Consider the following 23,361-nt stretch of genomic DNA (forward strand, 5'->3'; position numbering starts at 1 on the left):
TAATTGATGATTATTGACAGAGTGTAGATCAAATGTGGCCTTATTTACAAAAGCCTTCTTAATCCAATTAGCCATGCCTTTTTCTCTATTGTCTTTCTTTCTAAAGCCTACTGTCACAGATGCTCCGGGCTCAAGTCTATTTTAGACTGAGCACATGACCACATGCTAGTTAAGATGGCTCCATTTTAGGAGACCTAATTAGTGGCTATTAAGGCTCTCCTGCAATTTATAGAATCATTCCAAGCATTCCACCGAATACGATATTCCTTTACTCACCTAATTTCCTTTTTCTTTCTCATGCTGTGGACAAAGTAAACTAATAAACTGAGCCTACCAGGAAGCCTGAAGACTGAAGGGTCCCAGGTTCGATTCTGGTCAAGGGCACATGCCCGGGTTGCCTCCTTGATCCCCAGTAGGGGGAATGCAGGTGACAGCTGATCAATGATTCTATCTCATTATTGACTAGAGGCCTGGTGCATGAAAATTCACGCACTGGAGGGGGGGGTCCCTCAGCCCAGCCTGCCCTTCTCATAGTCTGGGAGCCCTCAGGGGTGGGTGGTGACCCAGCAATCAGGGGAAGGTGATGCCCCCATCACACCTCTGCTGCTGCCACTGCTGGCAGCATAAGCCTCGGCTGGCTCTAGTTACCTGAGCCTCAGGTGGCCCTGGGCAGCTGGGCAGCTGGACAGCCACCATCTGAGGCTTGCCTGTGCCTCAGGCCAGCCCGGGGTGGCTGGGGGTCTGAGGGTGGGTCCAGCTGCATCATGTTCCTGCTACCCCCCGGCTGGGCTGAAAGGACTGTGGGACTCCAGTGGCAGGTGCAAGGAGTGGCCAGACCTGCCTGAAGGCGGGTCCAGCCACACTGCATGCCTCCCCCCCGACCCCCCCCGGTGGGGCTGAAAGGACTGGGGGACTCCGGTGGGGCTGAGGTGACTGGGCACCACCAACTTGTGGCTATGGGCGCTGCCATATTTGTGATGGCATGATGGTCAATTTGCATATCCCCTCTTTATTAGATAGGATGTTTCTATCTCTATCCCTCTCCCTTCCTCTCTGAAATCAATAAAAATATATTTAAAATAAATAACATGTATTTTTAAAGCCATCACATTCTCAGGGCACAGTAGAGAATGTAGTTGAATTTATATTTCTTGTTATTTTTGCTATGGCAGGATACATAGTGGAAAGTGATGAATTTAAGAGTCAGGAGATGGGTTCTGTTCTGAACCTCTCTATGACCTAGCTTCATTACCTGAGAACAGGAGGGTTACACTAGATCCCCGGTTCCCAATCCTGCTTGCACATCAGCACACCTGGGGGGCTTTACCAACTAGAGATGCTCGCCCCCTTCCAAGCATCTCATGGGAGCTTAGACACAGGAAAGGCTGCACAGCCCTGTGGGTTGTTCTAACGCACATCTGGATTAAGGACCATAGAGCCACTGGATCACCAAAATACCCTTGTTTGCATCACAGAATATCTTCCTGCAGGCTCAGTCCTGGCTCCTCAACACTCTGAGAAAAGTGGTAGCTAAATGGTGGCAGATACTCATGCATGTGTCTTGGAGATCCTCAGAAAGGAGAAGACAGGAAAACACTCTCTCTATCTAAACAGATGCACTGAGGATACCAGGACATAAGACTCTTTGTTCTACTGACCCATCCCTTGGGGTTTGGTATCGTCTTTGGAAGCATGAAGCTTTTGATTTGATTTGGCCATTAAGAGAGTCTCTTTCCCTCCGCTTGCTCTAACTGTGATGGTGGAGGTTTGCATCACTGCCAAATGGACTTGTAATGTTATTAGCGGCTGCTTCCCAACCTTTGCCCATCGGCAGCTCAGGGAGCTGCCAGAGAAGAGTGTGGAAGGCTTTGCACATTCTTCCCCACATTGCACCAGGCTGCCTAGTAGCTTTGGGAAGTGTCAGCGTGGATAGACTGAACCACCTCCCCCAGATCCCCTCTCCCCAGTGTTTCCAGTGTGGGTGGGCCACCAGAGACATTGTTCTGAGAGAATGGAGGTAGAAGTGAGGGCGCAGTGGTTTTGCAGCTCACACATGTTGCTCATCTGTGGGCTCACCTTCCAATGGCCAGGCCTCCAACTGTTGCACCTTCCCCTAGCTCCTGGGCCAGGTGTGTGCTTATCTCTGCAATGCTGGAGCCAGTGTGTCCGGCAGGACAATTACATCACCAAGGGAGGCCGTGAACACTGACATGGGTTTCAGCCGGTGTTCATGGGGCCGAGTGTGTGTGTGGGGGGTCCCAGCTTGTCCTTGTTGCCCTGCTTCACTCCCATCTTCCCTTGCTGACTGCTTGTCCTGCGGACTCTGAGCTCCAATATCGGATGATCAGATGTGAAGACAACAGCCTTACTGCTAACAAGCAACCACAACTGCATAGCGTCAAATTCCTGTAACAACCACACACACACACACACACACACACACACACACACACACACACACACACAAACACACGGGTGGGCAAAAGTAAGTTTATAGTCGTGAGTATGCGAAACAGAGTTTATTCTTGTATTATTTATCAATTATTGTATTAATTGTGTTCTTCTTATTATTATTTCATATCCTTACTTATGATTTACTTTTTAGGTAATGCAGGCTGGTGATTTACTTACTTTTTCCCACCCTTGTATATTCATATGTATACTTATAATGATATTTGTTATGAGTATATAAATGTATACACACACACAGAAATACAAATAATGCTATATCCTATCCTAGTGGTTCTGCTTCTCTGATTGAACCCTAAGTGATCTTTTCAAAGTTCCTATCTGGTCAGGTCACTTCTCTGTAAAGCCTTCAATGGGTTTCCCACTGCTCTCGAGACCAAAGCCCCTATTCGCCCTCCAGCCTCACACCATACCACGCCCCTTCCTTCTCTCTGCTCAGCCACCGGGATCATGGGTCCCATGTAATTGCTTGGCTCTCTCTTTTCAGCTATCTTTACCTGGCTAGCACTTCACCTGGCAGCTCATCTTTCATACCCAGTGTAATTCTCCTGTGGTGATCTTTCATGTCACTGTGAACCTCTCCTCTGAGCATCATCATGTGCATGATTGTTCATTCGTCTGTGGGATTTCTTGCTGATGTTTCTCTCTTCCATTGGGTTCTAAGCTGGGTGGGGGGTGCTATTTTTTGCTTTCCGTTGTATTTTCCCTACACTCCATACCTTGGTTGGCTTGAAATTAATGTACAAGAAGTATCAGTGGAATAAATGAATGAATAAAAAATGCTAGACAGATGAAAGAGATGGAGGAAAGCAGCAGGAAATGACCAAGGGATGAGATGTAAAGGACTCAAGGCTGCGAGAGCAGCCAGGCCTGGGGTCTATCGGGGTCAGCTTCTGTGAGGAAGTTGGCCCTGACAGCACACAGTGAGGTGCTGTGCTCTCCTCCAATAAGAGAGAAGGAATTCCTAATGGAGATGAATGCTTGCTGTGAACTAGACACATCCCCCTTTGCTAGGGCCAGTTTTTACTCATGATTTTTCAAAGTCATGACAGCTGATATTCTTAACAATTGAAGCAATCACAATGCAGTGTTCCACTTGTTTTCCTGATCTGAGTTTATTGAAAGTAATAGTAGAATTTGGAAATGTATCATTCCCTTCAGAATAAATTAGTGTCCATGGAAGGAAAAGGCAATGAACACATTCATCAATGATGGTTCTGTTTTCACATTCCTTTTCAATGGCAGTTTATATTACTAGTAAGACTAGAGGCCCAATGCACAAAATTCGTGCATGCATAGAGTTCCTAGGCCTGGCCGATCTGTGGGGTGACCAGTGGGGTGGTCGGGGGGCCCCTGCTGGCACCCGCCTTGGCTGGTCTGGGGCCTGCAGGTTGGGGGCAGCTCCTGCATTGAGCATCTGCCCCCTGGTGGTCAATGCACATCATAGCGATTGGCCATTCCACCAGCTGTTCTACCTTTTGGTGGATTTGCATATTAGGCTTTTATTATATAGGGAAGCTTCCTGCCCTTGGTTTTAATTGATGTAGCCATGTGCCAGCATTTGTTAAGGCGTGTTTGCATTTCACAGTCTCTGCATCCAGCCTAGCACATTGCCCTCCTGAGCTGTGGACACAACCCTGGAACATGTGGTCTGATGGGAAGGTTCTAGAAGATCTGTGGCCCCAAAGGAAGTAGGACACTTGGCTTTAGTCCTTGATGCCAGCACTAACTAGCCATGAGACCTTGGAGAGCTCACTGAACCACCTTCTCGGAGTCCATTGGACCAGAAGATCACAAAGGATCTTGAATTCAGGTGCATTATGATTCTAGGGTTTACCTTTCCTGGCAGCAATCATGGCAAATGGTTTTCATTAGTTAAATACAACAACTTTTGTGAAGACTGGTGGGTTAGCTATATTTATGAAATTACTACTTATTGCGAGCTTTCCTGAAACATTTTTGAGACACATGCCCTGACTGGGCCAGGGAGCAAACCTGCAAACCAGGTACAGGCCCTTGACTAGGAATTGAACCTGTGATCCTTTGGCGTGTGGGTCGATGCTCTAACCACTGAACCACACCGTGTAGGACTTCTGCGTAAGCATTTTAAATCTAAGTATAGCAATCTTTTTTTGCATGAAAGTATCCTCAAACTTTCATTTTACATAACAATTATGGTTTATAATTAAAAATGTTCATAACTGACCCAATATCCTCTTTCTTCTCCCCACTAAACCTTCTCATCACACCGGGAGGAGTTAGTGCTCCTCCAGGCACCGCCGATGTGAAGGGCTTCACTTTCCACTAAGAACTGTGGCTTGTTACACTATTTTGTTTTATTTGGCATTCATCTACTTTAAGAACCCATTTATTTTTTATTGATTTTTTTTTTTTTTTGCAGTTTCCCTACACTTGACTGTTCCTACCATCTGTCGTAGAGCCCTTGACTACGCCAGCCTGTTTACCCCAGCATGAGCTCTCCCTGGACCCTGGCTTTAAATTCTAGTTTGACTTTTATTGTTAATTTGAGGATGTGCAATTGATTCGGAGAAATTTATGAAAATGAATTAAAAATGTGTCATTTTGTTAATGTGACTCTAAGATTTTTATTCCCATGGGACAGACTTCTACTTCTACTTCTACTTTTACTTCATTAATTTGCGCAAAAGCATCTAAACTTGAATATACGATCCCTCCTCCCCCCAAGTCTTGAAAAACAGTTTGCGTCTAAATGACTAAAAAAAAAACAAACCTAATTAAACAACTAAAAAAACCCTTAAGCATTGGTGGATCTTGGGAAATGAAAATTATACCACTCAGGATGTTATAGCTCATGACAATTAGTGTCCAAATATTCCCTGGACCTGTGTCAGGCCCCAGGGATCTGGATGGGTCACGGGTGATCCAGTCCTACTCTCAGATGTTGGAAGGGCCTTTATAAAGTGTCCCTGGTGTCATTAGGGAATATTTTGATAAATTAATTCAAGTGACTTTCCCCGCCACACTCTGTCACTCAGTGCATCCTGTTCTTCTCCCAAAGAGAAGCCAAGAGGAGGGGACCCAGCAGAACCAGGGGACCAAGAGTCAGTCCTCCACATCTGAGTCTCAAAAGCCCATTCATTCTTTGGGGGCCTGTATGTGAGGAATGGTGGCAAAGGACAGAAATGAAGGCAGCGAGCGGTCAGGCACCCCTGAGGGACCCAGGTACCCAGAGTTGACAGAACAAAGATTTGGGCACGTGGGATATGGATGATTTGCATGCCTCCACCTCCCAAGGGAAATACAGGCAGTCGGCAAGGTCCCACAGCTCTCTGCACCCAGCTCCACAAGCTGAATGTCTAGCTTGGTATAGGAGCAGAAACACTGTGTCCGGTAGATTGACTCAAGATGCCCGGCAACATTTCTCACAGCTAAGAGGGGTAAATCGAGTATTTTATGCACTTTCAAAAAAAGTACCAATGAAGCAGGTGAAATAACAAAAACAATACTACTACTACTACTACTAATAACCGGAAACATTTACAAAACACATACAGCTTTTACTATGGGCAGATGCCACTATAAATGTTTTATATGTTAACTCATTTAATCCTCCCAAAAGTAGGTACTATTATTGTTAATAGCTGTCATTTATAGCTGAGAAAACTGAGGCACAGAGAGGTTTAGTAAAATGGCCAGGGCACACAGCCATGAATGAGTGGAGTTGGGATGCAAACCCGGGGAGTCCAGCTCCAGAGTCAAAACTGAAGAGGCCTTGGAGCCAGAACAGAGAGGATGAAGCAGGGGCTGTGGGGGCTGGAGGCCAGGTAGGATGAGACCGCCTAAGGGATGCTGCTGTGGGGAGCTCCTGCACAGTTTACATTGTGTCGGCCCTTCTTGCACCGACTTTGCTCACGTACAAATGCTTCCCAATGCTCCGGGGCAGTAGGTCACCATCAGACATGATTCTGCAATTCTTTCCATATGGAAGTGAGACAAAAAGATAAGGGGTGCCCTCGGTGCCTGGACTAGGAATAGAAGGCAGGCAACCACTGCTGCCCAAGATGACCGTCCTTCGATCCACTTGCACATGTCCCTGACCTGAGTAAGAAAACCCCAGCGACAGCTCTCTGAAGAGTTGTCCAACAGCATGAAATCCCTACGTGTGCCAAGCACGCTGGCAAGAACGAGTTCTTTCAGAGCCTTCGAGGAACTTCTTGAAGGTCAACTTGGGACGAAAGTTTTCTCCCCCGCGACCCCCCCCCCCCGCGTCCCCCCCCCCCACTCATGACTAAAGGTGTATGAGATAGAAAATAGATTGGGGCCGTGTCAGTAAATTAAAGGGAAGTCTGGGAAATGTACTGCCTTTCCCACGTGTCCCATTGGGATTCTTTATTCAGCATTATGTTGAAGATCAAAGCCAGACCTAACTCAGGAGAGAAGAGGCGGGGAGGACCCTGATGGCCCAATGGGTGAACATCTTGGCCCCATCACCAACTGACCACCAGCTTCCCCTTCATCAGAAGGGCCTGTGGAGCTATGCTTCATTTCCCTGATTGGAGCATTGGATAAGAAGACATATAAGTACAGGCTAGCCAGTAGCGAACTCCCAACAACACGGTTCCTGCTATGTGATTTAAGTCACACATCCCCACTGCCTGAAGTTTCTTTCTCAAGAATTCTTTCATAAGAAACGCGGAGGAGACTTGATTCCCGAGGGCTGAAATGCCCCCTAAGGTGCACACCGTCTGTTAGGATAGATTTGTAGCAGCAGCAGTCTTCAGAAAATTTCCTCTTGTTATCCCCAAAAGAATTCTGAAAAGCTAAGCAGCCCGTGACATATTTTTTAACATAACACCTAAACATTTAAAAATGTGTTGAAGTGGCTGCAAGGATATACTTTCAGATGTAATGTATGTGACACCCAAGCTTTTAATATATTTTGACAAAATCTTGGCGACTCAAATCATTCAGTTTATGGAAAAGGACTGTCACATAAGCAAATTGACATGCGAGGTGTTTTCTTAGGCAGACCAAGCTTAGGAAAATAGTGGAAGTTGAAGATTTTTTAAAAAAACAACTTTACAAACCATGTCCCCTCTCATTAAAAGACCCTCCCCGTCTTTCCCTTAGTTTTAGATTCCTCCCAACACCCCAAGGAGCTGAAAGGAAATCAGGGTCCCCAGTTATAACATTTGGGGCACATCACTTTTCACACCTTCTCTTTACTGACAATAAATAACCAATAAGTGAACTTCAAGAAAACAGAACCATCTGTGAAAGGCACAAATTAGGTAACCACTATATTGTACCTCTCAGTAACATAATGGGTCATTTTCTTGATTTTTGTTTTTATTATTTTTACTTTTTTAAAACAAAAAAATGACAAAAATAATTTCATTTTAAATCTGTTTCTAAAATTCAGTATTTCATGCGTGAATTGAAACCTCACCAAACAAACATACAACACCCTGCAGTTTTCACTGTTCTCAATTTCAAAGGCAAATTTTAAATACAAATATAAACTCCAAGTGACTGAATTACAATAACCTCAGTTCTGTTTCTTCATCTTCAAAAGCACTGTGCCATCAGCGGGTACTTTTAACCTGTGGTATAAATAGCCATAGAGCTTTGAGACACGAACTGTTCCTAATTCTAAACTTTTTAAGCACTTACTCTCAAAATGAGTGCACGTTGCTAAGTGTGTGGGGTCCCCTATACCTGTTGGTTCTCCGAGTTGACTTCCGTGAAGAATATGAGGTTATTTAGGACTAGACGCCCGATGCAGGAAATTCGTGCAAGGGGCTCGGCCCCCGCTGCCAGAGCGGCCACCTCTGCCTTGGCCCTCGCAGCCCCGGCTTTGTCCGGAAGGCTGTCTGGAAGGACATCTGGTCTAATTAACATATTACGCTTTTATTATATAGGACTAGAGGCCTGGTGCACAAAAATTTGTGCACTCGTGGGGGAGAGGGGGTCCCTCAGCCCGGCCTGTGCCCTCTCACAGTCTGGGACCCCTCGGGAGATAATGACCTGCTGGCTTAGGCCTGCTCCCGGGTAGCAGAGGGCAGGCCCAATCCCTAGGTGCAGCCCCTGGTCGGGCTCAGAGCAGGGCCAATTGGGGAGTTGGGGCGCCGCCCCCTGTCATGCACAGAGCAGAGCGGATCGGGAGGTTGCGATGCCACCCTCAGTCACACACAGAACAGGGCCGATCAGGGGGTTGGGGCGCCACCCCTGTCACACTCAAGGCAGGGTCAATGGGGAGGTTGCGGCGCCACCCCATCACACACAGAGCAGGGCCCATGGGGGGGTTGGGGTGCCGCACCCTGTCACACACAGAGCAGGGCCAATCAGGGGGTTGGGACACCTTCCCCTTTCACAAACAGAGCAGGGCGGATAGGGAGGTTGTGGCCCTGCCCCCTGTCACACACACAGAGCCGCAGGGTGATCAGGGGGTTTGGACGCTGCCCCCTGTCATGCTGCTCCAGGGGCCAGGAGGCCTCGCTGCTCCGCTGATCCCGGTGCTGGGAGGCCTCGCTGCTCTGCTGATCCTGGTGCTGGGAGGCATATTACCCTTTTACTATATAGGATAGAGGCCTGGTGCACAGGTGGGGGACGGCTGGTTTGCCCTGAAGGGTGTCCTGGATCAGGGTGGGGATCCCCACTGGGGTGCCTGGCCAGCCTGGGTGAGGGGCTGATGGCTGTTTGCATCTGGTCACACCCCCTTCAGGGTGGAGGTCCCCACTGGGGTGCCTGGCCAGTCTGGGTGAGGGGCTGAGGGCTGTTTTCAGGCTGGTGGGTGACTGAAGCTCCCAACCTTTCCTTTTTTCCTTTTTATTTTTTAATTCTTGGATTTATTTACCTTCTATGGCTGTCACTGGAGCTGAGAGCCGGCTTTAGCTGTGAGACCTCGGCTGCTGAAAGCAGGTTTCTGGCTTTGTTTACCTTCTGTATTTGAAACTTTGTTGTAACTCCAGCTCTGAGATCCCGGCTGACTGAAAGCAGGTTTCTGGGGTTTTATTTAGCTTCTATATTTGTAACAATGTTTCTTAGAGAGCAGCTCAGAGCCCAGCAGCAGCAGGCGGGGAACCTTGGCTTCCTCCGTCACTGGAGCAAGCAAACCTCCTGTTCGCGTCAGTTGCCTGGCTGCCGGCCGCCATCTTGGTTGGCAGTTAATTTGCATATTGCCCTGATTAGCCAATGGGAAGGGTAGCGAAGTTATGGCTAATTCCCATGTTTCTCTTTTATTATATAGGATAGGTAATTAAAATGTGCTCATTGGAAGCTTATATATATTATTATAACTCAATAGTAACTGTACAATTAAGAAATCTGGGACCAACAAAATAATTTTGGGTGGGGGTATTTCAACACTGACATTATTTAGAATTGCATGGTGATAACATAAAGCAGACTGAATTTTCGTATTATTTTAAAATTTTCTACAGACAGATCTCCCCACTCCCAGCCCCTCTTTGCTGCTGCATTTGGAGTGCTTGGCTTCCACAGCCATGCCCTCAGTTCTCCAAGGATCAATAACCTTCCCTGGGCGGGGGAGTAAAACAGAGGGAACTGGGTGAGAGTCTTGCTTAGAGCAGGACATGTGGCCCTACGGAGGGAGGTGGCAGCTCCATGCAGGAACCTAGGATGTTTGGGGCTGTTACTAACAGAATAGGTGGTCACTGGATAATAACCAGGGAGCAGTCTGAGGGATCATGTTGCAGGTTTGTTTATAGGAGCTTGACAAGGTGGGAGAAAGACAGGGCACCCAGAGTAAGGCAGCCTGTTTGAACATATATAAGCTTGAATGGTTTTCGATGGTCTCCTGTCAGCTAAAAGCCAAAGTTAGATGTATGAGGCAGGGATCTCCAAAAGCACAGCAAAGTCCAACTCATCTTCTAAATGCAAGCATGTTCCTTTAGCTCCATCTCATGATATACTTGTATTTTTAGTTTATATTCCTTTGAAACTCCTTCCTTTCTCTCTCTCCCTCCCTCCCCCACCTCTTTCTCTTCCCTCTCTCGTCCACACACGTCCACACACACTCATGTGCATGCATATAATTTTTACAGGGTTGTAATTATAACATATACTATATACAGTTATAAGCTCTAAGAATTTCATTGTGAAATTCATCATCAATATATACATAAAATGAATGTCCATTGATAGATGAGTGGATAAAGAAAATGTAGTTTTGTTCAGCCATATAACAGAAGGAAATCCTTCATGAGTGGACTTTAGATCGATTTTATTGCTGTTGTTGTCTAGTTTAATAAGGCAATAGAAGTTTAAAATAGGTGTTCCTTTCTTCATGTGGCTTATTATTGCTTTCACATTCACTTCTACCTGTAAATCTCCTAATTAGAACAAATTAAGAGTTCAAATAAATCAATGGATTGAAAGGTCAGGTAAAAATAATAGAGTAGAATCATATTAGGATAAACCAGACATTATCTCACAAATGAGGATATTAAGTTTGTACAAGGGCCTGTAAGCTTTGGGGGAAAAAAGAAGAAGAAGAAGAAGAAGGAAATCCTGCCATTTGCAACAACAGTGGAAGGACCTTGAGGACATGATGCTAAGTGAAATAAGTCAGACAGAGAAAGACAAATACTTCATGATCTCACTTATACATAGAATCTTAAAAACAACAACACACCACCACCAAACAAAACCCAACACACTGAAATCATACAGATTGACTGGTACAGAAACAGACTGGTGTTTGGCAGAGGGAGGGTGTGGGGAGAGGAGAAATGGGTGAAGAGGGTGGAAGGGACAAATGTGCAGTTAAAAAGTAAATAAGTCACGGGGTGCAATGTACGGCATGGTGACTATAGTTAATAATGACTATAGTATTGAATATCTAAAAATTGTTACATCTAAACGTTTTCATCACAAGGAAAAAACTATAGGTGTGGTGATGTTAACTAGACTTATGTCACTTCACAACATACATGAATATTGAATCATTATGTTGTACATCTCAATTATATCTCAATAAAAACACATATTCACTCAAGGTATAGATATATTTAAAGTATAGACATCACCATGCAATTCTAAACCCTGGTTTTAAATGTATAATAACCGAATGACATCCTTGGACCCACTAACCAGTAAAGGTGATACCAGCACCTTTACAGCCCCTGTGCCTCCACCTCTCAGTGTTTCTAGCTCTTTACAAGAGCCAGTCCTGCTCCGTGAGTGTCTATTTTCTTTACCCCACAAGGGCTATGATCATTTTCCTCCTAGTGTTTGTAGATTTAGTTTCCTGCTATTTTGTTTAGGATTTTTTCATCTATGTTTATAAAACAAATTTCCCTGTGCCACATTGGCACTGTCCAGTTTGGATAGTAAAGTTGAATTAATCTCATAGAATGAGTTGGAGAGTGATTTGTCTTTTTTTCTATTGTTTCTAAAAGTTTATATAAGATCAAACCTATTTGTTTATTGAATGTTGGCAAAACCCCTATGCAAAAACCTGGTTATTTATTTGTGGGGATATTTAAAAACATTCATTAAAAGGTTATGCTTCCAAAACCCTCTCATTTCTGAAAAAAAAATATCAGGTTAAATATGTGAAATTGCAGATATTGCCTAGTTTGGACATACAAGAATGGCAATTTCATATGGTCGGACCTAATAATTAGTCTACATGCGTAGATAATAATTCCAACATCTGCCATCTTCATGGGTTGAATTTTGCTATTTGTGCTTGCCGCCAACTTTCACTCATATAGGTTTGTTTTCTTTAAAAAAAATGTTTTTATTGATTTTTAGAGAGCAAGGGAGAGGGATAGAGAGACAGAACATCAATGATAGAGAAACATCATCGATTGGCTGCCTCCTATACCCCCGCCCCCCCCCCCCCCATCACCACTGGAGATTGAGCCAGCAACTCAGGCATGTGCCCTGACAGGGAATTGAACTGTGACCTCCTGGTTTATGGGTCGACACTCAAGCACTGGACAACACCGGCTAGGTTAGGTTTGTTTTCTTGCATTTCTGGTGATTTTTGTTTTTTAGGGGACTTTTCAAGATCCATATTTACAGTGTGCTCCTCCAGAGATGAGATGTACTTGCTTCTGCCAGCACCTTAGGGCAGAACCAAAATGGAGAACTTTATATTGTTGCTTGGCTCTTCCAGGTCACACGGGGTTGGGTAAGACACCAAACCAGCAAGAGGAGACTTAGGATCTTAGATTAGGAATTATCTAGGGAGATTTTTCCCTCCTTTCTTTCACTCTAATAATAACCAAGACTAAAACAAGTATTTCCATCATCTCCCAGTGATGGCACTGAAGTGTCTCCTTCTCAGCTTGGTTGCCTGATACCCACATGTGTGAGCTGCCCCGTGGTTCAGTGTGCATCATAGTGATTGGTTGTTCTGCCCTTCAGTCGATTTACATATTACCCTTTTATTATATAGGATATGAATGCAATGAGGTACAGACATGAAATGACTACTTTTCCCCTACCCCTGTCCTCAAACATGAAAAGTCAAATCTTTTTTGCTCTTTTTAGTGATGTCTTAGGTGGACTCTTTAGCTTTCTGGTTACTTGCAATTCAGTTTAAAATTTAAATCCAAATTTGACTCATTTCTTTCCCTTTAACCAGCCCTGTCCATAGGGTCTTGGGGTGGAGCAAGATGAGCTCTGCTTCATTTCTCCTTTCTCTACCTTTTCTTCAATCTCCACTGAGATCCTTCCTTGAGATTTTAGGAGTCACAGGGGTTCTGGGGGTCAGGATTCCACATCTTTCTCCTTGGGCATCATACCACCCTATGGTCCCTATTTTCCAGCCCTCCTCACTTGTTTTAGAGGCAGGAAATACTTAGATTTATGGAGTGTTGTTTAGGAAAAGTTATGAACATTGAGTGAGTCTTGTAGAGTGCCCTCTTTGGACTCTCCAGCCCACACTCCACCCCAGCAGTTTGCTTATATACATCAGGATAAAGATGGGAATGCTTCAGATAAGGCTGATAGCCAAGTGTTAGCTATGATGAGCTCAACAAATGTTGCTGTCCTCATTAATTCTCAGGAAAACAATACCCTAGGGAAATATTGCCTGAAGAATCTATAAGGTAGAACTCTGCAGAAGATCCTGCCTCAATACTATTATTATTTTTAAAACCTATGTTTTCATTGATTTCAGAGAGGGAAGGAGAGAGGGAGGGAGAGGGAGAGGGAGAGGGATAGGGAGGGAAAGAGAGAGAAAGAGAGAGAGAGAGAGAGAGAGAGAGAGAGAGAGAGAGAGAGAGAGAAAGAGAGAAACATCAATGATGAGAGAGAACCATTGATTGACTGCTTCCTTCATGCCCCACACTGGGGATAGAGCCTGCAACCTGGGCATGTGCCTTGACTGGGAATTAAACTGTGACCTCCTGGTTCATAGGTTGATACTCAACCACTGACCCATGCTGGCCAGGCAATAGTATTATTCCTGGATCTAGAAAATGATGTCTTAGAACCCAAAACTAGATTAGGTGTTATCATCCAAGTTTTATATAAAAATAACTCAAATTTCCTCTGGTTGCAACTGAAGATAGAGTTAGGCTTTATTTGTGTAAAACATGCCTTATGGAAGTTGATATGTTTAAGACCAAAAAAACCAAACACCAAAACAAAAACACACACAAAAAACAAGAGTTGATATGTTTAAGACAAAAAAAAGTCTTCATAGATGACACAATGACAACTTCTAAATTTGGCTTTAAATTTTTAAGTATATAATGCATGCCATAATTATTTTTAAATGTTATTAAAAAAATTTTTGTGTTGCCATAAATTATAGCTTTATCTGGTGCCACTGTACTGAGTTGAACAAAATGATAAAATCAACTGCATAAGGAGCTAAGCTGAAAATTAATGGTCTCCATGCTCACAATCTTTGCAGAGACTTCCTACTAGCAACATGATTTTGCTAGTCTTCCTTCCAGCAACACATCCAGCCAATTGAGTGTATAGATCCTATGAGGCAACAGTTGATTCAATAAAATCAATAGTCGTTGCTAACCCACCATCCTTTGTTATAGGGCAAGGAGCCTACACTAGTTTCCTGATTTTTACCTTTGAAAAGTCTCAGTGACCCTGGGCCAATTACATTTAATTAATTAACGGACTTCAGTCTCCTCTTAAATTTTATCTCACTCTGAAACAGACCTTTTAATGGGTGCTGAAAAAGAAATTCAAGAGCACAAATTAGAGGGCGATGTGGTATATTTTCACTTTTAATAAGTGAACTGTCTTTTCCTTCTTTTATTCCACTTAGCACTTCTTTTCAAAGTGGTAAAAAATCAAACAGGAAACATGTGAAAAAGATGAATTGGATGTGACATTCAGAGTAAGATTTTAATGGCACAAAGGCCAAGAATATCAGAGTTATGCCTTTTGCTTTCACAGTATAACTTGACAGGATTTCTGGATGTTCTAAAATGAACTTCATTAGAAGAAAGCAAAAATGCATGAATACAAAGAAAATGTGGTATAGCAGAGTTATATTTGTTAAGGCAAACACAGCATAGTCAATATTTAATCAAGCTTTGTATTTTTCAGCGTTGGCCTCTCAGAGGCTAGATCCTTATTTCCATTAGTATTGGCTGTGCTACAAATGTTTTTGGAAGTCCTCTTTGAAGTTAAATTTATGAACCAGTTTATAAGGACAATGAGAAAACCAGCTTCATTTATTCAGAGTCATACCTTATTTAAATCAAAATTGGGACTTTTCATTGACAATTGACATTTCCTGGACCTTATTCACTACTCTGACTTCAAATTATTATTTTTTAAACATATTTTTGTTGATTTCAGAGAGAGGAAGGAAGAAGAAGAGGGAGATAGAAACATCAATGATGAGAGAGACTCATTGATTGGCTGCCTCCTACAGGCACCCTACTGGGGACTGAGCCAGCAACCCGGGCTTATTCCCTGACCAGGAATCAAAGTGTGACCTTCTGCCTGGTTCATAGATCAATACTCAACCACTGAGCCATACCAGCTGGGCCAAGTTACTTTTTATTAAAATGTGCTGAAGACCTGGGGTGGGGGGTGGGGGTGGGCTGGAGGGGTCAATGGGGGGAAAAGGGGGAAAGTATGTAATACTTTCAACAAAAAAGAATTATTTTAAAAAATAGAAAAAGACAAAAAAGGGGAAAAACCTTTTAAAGAATCATAAAACATTACATATAAATATGTACTGTTTGAATTATTTAAATAAAATATTCATGTTACCATAATAATGGTTAAGAAAGTTTCCCCAGCACTTCAGGAGTGTTGAATATATTATCCTGATCACAGTACACTCCTGTCCTGTAGAGGTAAATGGTAGTCACTTCTCTATTTCTGTGGTCACTTTCATCACCTCTTATATATCCCTCAATACTACCATTCCCTAGTTTGCTTTTTGAATTTTATGTAAATGAAATCATACAGTATATTTTCTTCTGCATTTGCCTTCTTCTGCTCAATATTCTGTTTATGGGATACAAACTATGGCCTGCCACCTATTTTTATGAATACAATTTCATAGAGACACAGCCACTCCCATCATTTATATGTTATCTGTGGCTATTTGGGGATTACAAAGGCAGAGTTGAATAATTGCAACAGAGACTGTATGGCTCACATTGCCCACAGTATTTGCCACTTGGCTTTAACAGAAAGCTTGCCAACTCCTGACTTAAAGATATTATTTGACTCAATTTGCTAATATTTTGTTTAACATTTTTTGTAGTGATTTTCACGAGAGACATTGTACTTGGTTTTCTTTTCTGTAACACCTTGGTCTATTTTTGGTATCAGGATAATCTTAGTTTCATAAAATGATCTGGGAAGTATTCTCACCTTGTCAATGTAAAAATAGTATTATTTCTTCCTTTAAATCTTTAATAGAATTTACCTAGGAAGCTAATATGGACTAGTTTTGTTTATGGGGAAATTTTTAACTGTAAATTCAATTCCTTTAAACAGGTATATACTTATTCAATTTTAAAATTCTTTATATGCCAGTTTTGGTAATTTCTTATTTTTACTGAATTTGTTGGGGTGACAATGGTTAATAAAATTATATAGGTTTTAAGTGTACAATTTTATAATATATCACCTGTATGTTGTATTGTGTGTTCACCACCCAAAGTCAAATCTTCTTACGTCACCATTTATCCCTCCTTTATCCTCTTCTACCTCCCCTCACACACGCTGCCCTCTAGTAATCACCCTACTGTTGTCTGTGTGTATGAGTTTTTATTTTCTATTTTTGCTTCATTCCTTCACCATTTTCAATCAATCCCCAAGACCTCCTGCCCTCTGACAGCTGTTAGTCTGTTCTCTGTCTCTATGAGTGTGTTTCTATATTGTTAGTTTGTTTATTTTGTTCATTAGATTCCACCTATAAATGAAATCGTATAGTATTTACCTTTCTCTGACTGTCTCATTTCACTTAGCGTAATACTCTCCAGGTCCATCTATGCCATCGCAAAAGGTATGATTTCCTATTTTTATAGCCAAGTAGTATTCTATTGTGTAAATGTACCACAGCTTTTTTATCCACTCATCTACTGATGGGCACTTGGGTTGTTTCAATGCTGCTATGAACATAAGGGTGCATATATCCTTTTGAATTAGTGTTTTGGGTTTCTTTGGATATAGTCCCACAAGTAGAATTGCTGGATCATGAGGCAGTTCCATTTTTCATTTTTTGAGGTAACTCAATACTGTTTTCCACAGTGGCTGCACCAATCTGCAATCCCACCAAACAGTACACTAGGGTTCCCCTTTCTCCACATCCTAGATAGCACTTGTTGTTTGTTGATTTACTGATAAACACCATTCTGACAGGTGTGAGGTGATATCTCATTGTGGTTTTAATTTGCATTTCTCCGATGATTAGTGACATTAAGCATCCTTTCATATTCTATTGGCCATCTGTGTGTCCTCTCTGGAGAAGTGTCTTTTCAGGTTCTTTGTCCATTTTTTAATTGGATTGTTTGTTTTATTGGTGCTGGGTTGTATAAGTTCTTTATAAATTTTGGATATTAACCCCTTATCAGATGTATGACTGGCAAATATGTTCTCCTGTTCAGTGAATTGTCTTTTAATTTTGTCGATGGCTTCCTTTGCTGTGCAAAAACTTTTTAGTCTGATGTAGTTTCATATGTTTATTTTTTTCTTTTCTTTCCCTTGCCTAAGGAAGGAGACATATGAGAAAATATATTGTTATGAGAAATGTCCGAGATTTTACTTCCTATGTTTTCTTCTAGGATTTTTATGGTTTTGAGTCTTACATTTAAGTCTTTAATGCATTTTGAGTTTATTCTTGTGTGTGGGGTAAGAAGGTGGTCTAGTTTCTGGCGCGGGGGGTGGGAGGGAGAGGCCATGATTCTTTGCCTCCTTATTTTTGGCTGCCTCTTTGTGTTTGTTTCTAGGTAGCAGGTAGACTAACAAGATCAAGAATGTTGACTAATTGTTGGGTAACTCTCAGGTTTCCTAATCTGGTTCTCTTGTTTTCTCATCTGGGAGTATCACAGTTCACGAGAAAATGGATGACCTAGGTTAACCTAGGGGTAGATTCATTAGACCATCTAGAGGACTAATTAGAAAGCATTAAGTCCACACAGATCCTGTGAAGAACCACAGAAGATCAGAGCCAGAATAGATCATAGATACTGTTTAATCCAAGCCTATTAATCCACAAATGAGGAAACAGAGGGCAGTTAGGCTGGTGATGCCCAAAAGTCACCCATTTACCAGCTCAAGTCATACAACTAGCTTGTAGCCCTAAACCCTTTTACACAAAGTGTTCTGTTAATAAGCCATAGACAAATACTCAAAAATATTTATAACTACATAAAGCCATAAGAAAGAAATTTATAGGCTATAAAGAGAGATAGAAATGTACACATGAAAAAATGTGCTGAGATAAGCAGAATAAAAATGCATGTGCATAGCATATAATCGGAACATTATTTGTATAATAAAAATTCGTAAGAAAGAGCCAGGTGGGTATACTTTTAAATCAGATTCATTTTTCTATTCTTAGATTTTGAGAAAGAGGTTGAATTGAGACTAATGGGTTAAAACTACAAGGAGGTGGGTAAGTTTCAATTTGTTATAAGGAAGAAGTTTTTACAGGTCAAAGTTGTCCAAAGATGGAAGGAGAGATGACATTCACCGTTAGAGGCTATTAAAGCAGAAGGTGGGGAGCACTTTGCAGGAACGTGGTGGTTGTGCTGATTTTCAAATTCAGACAGGTTAGATTAGATAATCTGGGCAGATGCTGAAAATAGAAGGTTCAGAGTCCAGGCCCATGGGGATGCCCAGGGATCTGTATTTTTAACAAACTACCCAAGCTATTCTCATGTTCAGTGGGAAGGCATCAGACACCTGTAAGGAACTGTTCCAATTCAGGAGTCTATAGTCTTCTGCATGAGTTAATGGAATTAACAGCATTGCAATGGTAGTGAGGAATCCATATTCTCTCTTTGGTTTTGTCCCTAACAAGCTGTGTGGTTTTTTGAGTACATTATATCATGTTTCTGCAAGAATAAGTGAGACTAGATGTATCTTATGGCTCTTATAGGCTAGGAATTTATGTTTCTGAGGGTAGCCTGGAAGAAATTAATCTTCAAAGTCCCTGGAAAATTCCTCATGACATTCAGGTGATGGAGAATTATCCTTGAATAACTGTCTATTACAGATGGGAAAGGCCATGCAACCTGGCTGGTTTCCTGGAATTGGCAGGCATTAGTCCCAGGATATGTCTACCGTAGTGATTTTCAACCATTTTCATTTCATGGTGCAGGTAAACTAATTACTAAAATTCTGTGGCACACCAAAATATATATTATACCTTTTGCCAATCTGACAAAAAGATGAAAGGTATAATTTTGACTACTTGTGTGACCTTGAAAAAGTAATTTAGGCTCTTGAATTTGCAGTTTCTTCAATTACAAAATGGCGATAACAGTTCCTATTTTATAGGATTTTTGTTAAGACTAAATGAGGTGTAGCTCTAGAATTATGGTTTCAGTTGATGCTGTGATTGTTGTTGAAAGAGCCCTCCTTATTACTTGCTTAGACTCCCTCATCTAAAGATTCCCTAACTAGTCTCAACACTCCATAAATGTGTTTTAAATTCCAACTCCATAAACAAAACCATTTTGACTGTAACCTGGTATACTTTTCATGCATTTGGGCCTATGAAAAAAAAAATCTTTTTTCTCCACCTTTAATTACTTTCCCCAGTTTTCTACTCATGTTTAAGGCCTAGTTCTAAAATTATTAATGTGGTAGATAATTATAATAATGGCCTCCAATGAGTCATGTCTCCCCAGGTCAACCTGACATTGCTACTCCTACCCCAGGAGGTGGAGTTGGTTTCTCTCCCCTCTTCAGTCAGGGCTGGTCTTGGGATTTGCTTTAAAGAATAGATTGTGGTGGACTTGACATTGTATGAGTTCTGGAGCCTCGGCTTTAAGAAGCCTTATAGTTTTCATCTTCTCCCTCTTGGCACTCTGAGACTATCAGGCTGTGAAGAAGCCCAGTTTACCCTTTTGGGGGTACAAGGCAATATGGAGGAGAATTGAAGTCCCAGCTAAGACTAAGCATTGCTGTGGCATCAACTGAACTATCAGATGAGTAGGGCCTTATTGGTGAGATAGGGAGAAGAACTGCCTGGATTGCCAATTCATGGAATCATGATCATGAGAAATAAAGATTCATTATGGTTTGTGGTGGTTGGTTATGCAAGATACTGATATACATTCTTAGAGAAATGTTCTAGATAAACTCAAGAGAAACTCACAATTCTCTCCTCTGGGCTTTGTTCATTCTTCTATTATAGCACACAGCTCATATAGTTATTGTTCTACCAGTGTCTGTTTCTCTCACTAACTTAATAGCTTTTGAAAGTAGAGATTAGGTTTCCATTCATCTTTATATCTGCTGTGGCTATTCTAGTGCCTGGGACCTAGCAACTGTGGACATTTACTCCCCTGGTCATACATTCACGGTTTTCTGAAATACTTTCACTTGATCTCTGGAACTCATGGTCAATCATAAGTAAAACATTTTATATCCTCCACTTTTCAATCAATATTCCTTTCATCTTCTTATTCTTCCCCAGTGACCATGGTTCCCTGCAGCCCTCTTAGATGGCAGCTGTTTTGCCTCACATGCCTTATACATCATGGGGTTTGAAGGCAGGTCAGTGATCTCATGGCTTATGTTTCTTATGGCTTCTTTCAGACTGCCTTTATCCCCTCCCTCTTCTTTAAAAAAAACACACACACACAAAACCCACTCAGCTTTGACGCCCATGACATCAGGTTAAATGACCTAGGCTTTTTGTTGTGAAAGTCATTTATTGATCCCTGGGCCACTGTCTCTATAAAGATTTTAACCACAGATCCACAACCACCCTCTCTAACACTCTCCCAGTAGTGATTTCAATATCCAGATAGCTCAATCTACCAAAATCATGGCTACTTCTTTCAACTTGACTTTCTCTCTTCCACAGATCTTGTCCTTTATCCGATCTTAGTCATTTATTCCCTTGGTCATACCTTACTTGTTGTCACCACTAATATATTGCAACCCTAGATATTCCACTATCCAATCGCCACCTCCTATATTTTTAGCTCTCTTACTCTCACCTCCAACTCCAAAACTCCTTTGCCACTGGACTTAAAATTTATTGTAATTACTACTCTTCACTGTTCCTTACCTATCTCATTATTCAGTGAAAATTTAATGGTCAATCCTTTTGGTTGTTCTCTTCCTCTTTCTTGATTTATCATACTCTTACATTTGATATAGCCCTAATTAAGTCCAACTTTCTACCTAATAGGTGCCCACATCTGGGGAGCTAAATTGGCTGGAGAAAGAATTGCCTCTCCTTAAATTCATAAATGTTAATAATCTCAAGAGAGTCCTTAATGCTACCTAACACTCAAAATTCTATTTCCCTAGCCAATTAATCTCTTTACTTTCCTAGATTTCTTTTATAGCTTCTAATTTCTCCCCAGACCTTCAGCATCTTACCCTCTTTGCTTCCCATATTACTAAGAAAATAGAAACAATTAGAAGAAAACTTCTAAGAGCTCCTACCACATTTCTATGCTTATTTGTACCTCTGTGTATGTATTATGAATCCCCTCTTTTTTCTATGAATAAATTGTACATCTTCCTAGCCAAGTCTTCCCACCTATCTATGCATTACATTCAATCTCTTACCTACTTGCTGATAGCACTTCTTGAATTTTCCCTGTTTCTCTTGTACCACTTTTCCCGTTTGAGTGAGCCATTCTCATCATTATAAACATATTACCACTTCCATATTATTTGAAATCCTGCAAGTCCTGACCCCCATTTACCCATTTAGATACTACTGCATTTCTTCCTTTTAAGGAAAATTCCTTCAAAGATTAATTACACTCACTTATTCAAATTGCTTTCTTCCCATTCTGACTTGAACCAACTCCAATGAGGCTTTTGCCCTCAATGCTTCATGGAATGTGCACTTATCAAGGTCAGCAATCAATTTTGATGTTGCTAAATTCAATTGTCGATTCTTAGTCCTAATCTTAGTTGATTTTTTTACATAGTAGATCAATTCTACTCTTCCTTGAATCACTTTTTTGAAAATTTGGCTTCCAAGAAACCATATCCTCCTGATTTTTCTTCTTGTCTCCAGCTACTCTTCCATTTCTTTTTTAATATTAAAAAATCTTTATTGTTGAGAGCATTACAGATGTCTTCCCCCCCCCCTTTTTTTTTACCCATTGCTTCCCTTCACCTGGTTCCTACCCAACCCTAGGCCTTCACCATCCTAATGTCTGTGTCCATGGGCAGTGTATACACGAATATAGGTTCTTTGGTTAATCTCTTCCCCCTAAAAACTTCACCCCAAAACTACTAGATTTAATAAATGAATCTGGGAAAGTAGCAGGATACAAAATTAACATCCAGAAATTAACAGCATTTTTATACACCAATAATGAACTCTCAGAAAGAGAAACTAACGAGACAATCCCATTTACCACTGCAACAACAAAAAATTAAGATACTTAGGAATAAATTTAACCAAGAAGGTAAAAGACCTATACTCAGAAAACTACACGACGTTGAAAAAAGAGATCGAAGAAGGTACAAACAAGTGGAAGTATGTACTCCTCAATTACTTTTGCTGATTCATGTTAGCAGCTCACCACCACAAGCAGGATACAGAACAGTTCCATTGCCTCCTAAAATTCCCTTGCACTATCCCTTTGTAGCACATTCTTCCCATAATTCCCAATCCCTGGTAACCATGAATCTGTTCTCCAGCACTATAGTTTTTGAAATGTCATATAAATGGAATCATATATTATCTAACCTTTTGAGACTGGCTTCTTTCACTCAGAAAAATTACTTTGAGATTCACCCAAGTTGGTATATGTATCAATAGTCCACTCCTTTTTATTGGTGAGTGAGCACACAAAACACACAACTGCAGCCCCCAAAATAACGCAGAAAAACATCTTTAAAACCACTTCTTTTAGGAGTTTGAGTACAATAAGTTAAAAAACTTAAAGGCATTTTGTAGAATCTGAACATAAGACTTTCTTAAAGCTTTTTTGAAACTAAAATAAGTTCTTTAACATTTTTGTGCTTATCTACATCCTGTAGGCCAGATTGCTGATGGGATAGCCTGTTTATTAATGCACTTGTTATTTCCCAGAATCCTTAATCTATACACAGAAGGGCTGGTCAGGCATGGTAAGACCATTCTGAATTATCAGCAAAGAGTAGCCTCTTCCTAGAAACCAGGACCACCCTCAACGGTAAGAAGTATGTTGAAGGTACCATCTTTACTATTCACAAATTCTTAGACACCCCCCAGATCACAATCAAGGCTACACAACTCTTCAGCCT

General features: G+C 41.7%; 1 protein-coding gene across 12 annotated transcripts in view; it reads right to left on the minus strand.

Annotated features, from left to right (window-relative positions):
- The window catches only part of RGS6 (regulator of G protein signaling 6), a 483,467-nt gene that overhangs the window by 126,880 nt on the left and 333,226 nt on the right, over positions 1 to 23,361 (minus strand). The gene's annotated exons all lie outside the window — the stretch shown is intronic.

This window comes from Myotis daubentonii, chromosome 1, assembly GCF_963259705.1.
Source record: "Myotis daubentonii chromosome 1, mMyoDau2.1, whole genome shotgun sequence".
Lineage (NCBI taxonomy): Eukaryota > Metazoa > Chordata > Mammalia > Chiroptera > Vespertilionidae > Myotis > Myotis daubentonii.